Source organism: Etheostoma spectabile, chromosome 5, assembly GCF_008692095.1.
Source record: "Etheostoma spectabile isolate EspeVRDwgs_2016 chromosome 5, UIUC_Espe_1.0, whole genome shotgun sequence".
In the NCBI taxonomy this organism is placed as follows: domain Eukaryota; kingdom Metazoa; phylum Chordata; class Actinopteri; order Perciformes; family Percidae; genus Etheostoma; species Etheostoma spectabile.
The window spans coordinates 5583128-5585921 of NC_045737.1; positions in this window are offsets into that span (position 1 = coordinate 5583128).

The following is a 2794-nucleotide window of genomic DNA, read 5'->3' on the forward strand; positions in this document are numbered from 1 at the left end:
AAAAAGTCACTGCACAGTAACAGGTAATATGATGCACCAACAGGTGATTGTGATTTATAAATACAAATGCCAAAAATGTGCTTTTTTCATTTCATTGTAACTTTAAAATCTTTGGCTTATGAATCAACCGTCACTTTGGGCTTTGGGAATCTGTAATGGACGTCTTCCACAATAATCTAACATAACACGTAAACTCAACAATTAAGAGATTGATAGAAGACAATGGGTGGTGGCTAGTGTGATGACACAACAGAGTGTGAACACCAATTAGTAGGTAGGTAGTTGTGACTGTAAAAATACGTGACTGGGATCAGACAATGGCACATTGCCAGAAGCAAATATGTTTACAGTTAATGTCTCGTTGGGTGGCCATCTGACGAACAGAACCAATATTGTTTGTAATTTTTAATTTGCCATCTCAAACTAGATTTTATAATCATGTGTCAATGAACTTCAGGAAAGGGTCGGATGATGATTTTTTTAGGAGCAACTCGTCTGTTGTCAGATGTTGACTTTGTTGCACAAACTCATCCAGATGACACATAAAAACTCACTTAAAATGTCTGCACATACCGTATATATTAGAGGCCGACCGGTACGACTGATACGAATATTTGGTTATTTAAAAATCCGATATGCCGAAAAAAAAAGAGAAAATAAGAAGTCCAGAAAGGCGTTACAAAACTAAGACAATTCCCTAACATTCGTTATTTGTAGTTGTTTATGAGTCCTCACTAAAATAATATAGAAATTTGTTTTATTGTCACAACAGAACAGAGGAACATCAAAATATAAAAGTTCTGATAAGTAAAATAGTATAACAATGCAAACTTAAGATATGAAACTTAAAGTCCTTTGAACAAAAACACAATAACAAAAAAGAGTCAGTGTTGCCAACAGGGACGTTGTAGAGCGCCCTCTGGTGGACAGACTATGCAACGCCAACGCTCATAACATGGTTGACAGTCCATTTTTATTTTTTAAATATTCATTTATATGATGAATGAATATTTAAATATATATATATATATATATATATATATATATATATATATTACTATTATTATTTTTTTAATCGGCCATTATAAATGCTGATACCGATAGATCGGGAAATAAATAATAGAAATTGGCCCGCCAATAAATTGGGCTGGCTCTAGTATCTATGGCAATTAACAATGGACTTTGGTTGCTAGGTCAGTTAAAAAATAAAAGCAAAAGAATGCCTGATGCTTTGTCTGTGATGACAGATGGTTCAAAGGGGCGATGGCATGTTTTAAATGTCAAAGAATTTGAACACAGGTTACAACCTCTGTCAAATTCCAAATAATAAAAAGGAACAGAGAGCAATTGGAATATTCTGTTTGTGAGACCATTTTTAATTGTTGTGCACTGTTCTGTTGTAGAATGCGTACACCCCGATTTCTAAGTCAGGCATCCACCAGATTGGTTCAGACACAGGAAGGGCTCCATAATTACACTCCTCTATTCAGCAGCACTGCCTGTGCGTCATCACAAACGTCATTTTGGAGTTGGAGACAGGACGTTGGAGAGAGAGGAGAGGACTCCTCACAGCTGTGGTGCGTTAGGGCTGTTGTTGCTCACAGGCAGATGTGGTGTCATTCTCTGTCTCTCACATACAAGGTGAAAGATTGAGGAGAAGAATCTATGTTCTTCAAAGGCTGCACAGCCTAAAAAATGACAGATCATCTCTTGGTTTAGAAATAAATCCAGCAGAAGGAATTCTATAGCAGCAGAGTGACTGGCATGCAGCCGTATAGCCTCCACTCTGAGATGACAGATTATTGATTCAGGTCTGGTTTGGCTGGGAGCACCATATGATTATGAAATATGGCCTAATGATTTAATAAGGTGACGCTCGGTCTAGTACATGCCAGCTAAAGACTTGATGATTGGTGATTGCTCCCTCTTTCTCCTTTGGTCTCTCGCACGTTCTCTCATGTGATGTTTTAGACATCTAGGCTATCTCTTTACAGTGGATGCACCCATCAGCTCAACTGGCATTAAAAAAAGGCCTGTGGGACGATTAAATATGCTAATAAATGTTGTTTAATGGGAGTTGGTTATTTTTTTCCTATTCCTTAGTATAATACTTGCCTACATTTTAAATAAGACCTCCCTCAGACAGCTTTGTTTTTCACTGATTAACTGTGTGCAGGTCTACTTATGAAACACCCACAACCAGATGAGAGTGACAGTGATGGTGAGAAGGACTATGACAATTGGAGCCTGTTAATTGATTGCTCCAGATATCTCATTTAGGCACATCATCTGAATATCATCTCTCTCTCTCTCTCTCTCTCTCTCTCTCTCTCTCTCTCTCTGTCTCTCTGACAAGGACAAGCACACCTCATTCACAGCTCAAGGCAAGGCCAGTGAAGGTCAATGATTAACAAGAAAACACAAATTCAGCAGATGCCTTGCTGAGGGGCCTTTGAGCAAGACGCCCCTTCTGCACCTGACCCTTCCCCAAAGGCAAGCAGAGTAAGGGGCATTTCCCTAAAGCGGGTCAGTCAGGTAGCCTATAACATTATATGTGATCTGCTTTGATGCTTCCTCTTCTGTTCTCCCTCCTCTCTCCTCATCGCTGCGCGGGAACAGCACGGCTCTCCCATCATGATTGACATTTGCTCTGTAGCCTACCCAGCCACCCACCACCCACACCACCCGTCTTTCTGTCAAGAATCATATCCACACACAGAGAGCATTGTGTCCGGGAGGCTCCGGTCGGTGCGTGTCAGCTGAGCAGAGAGAGAGAGAGAGAGAGAGAGAGAGA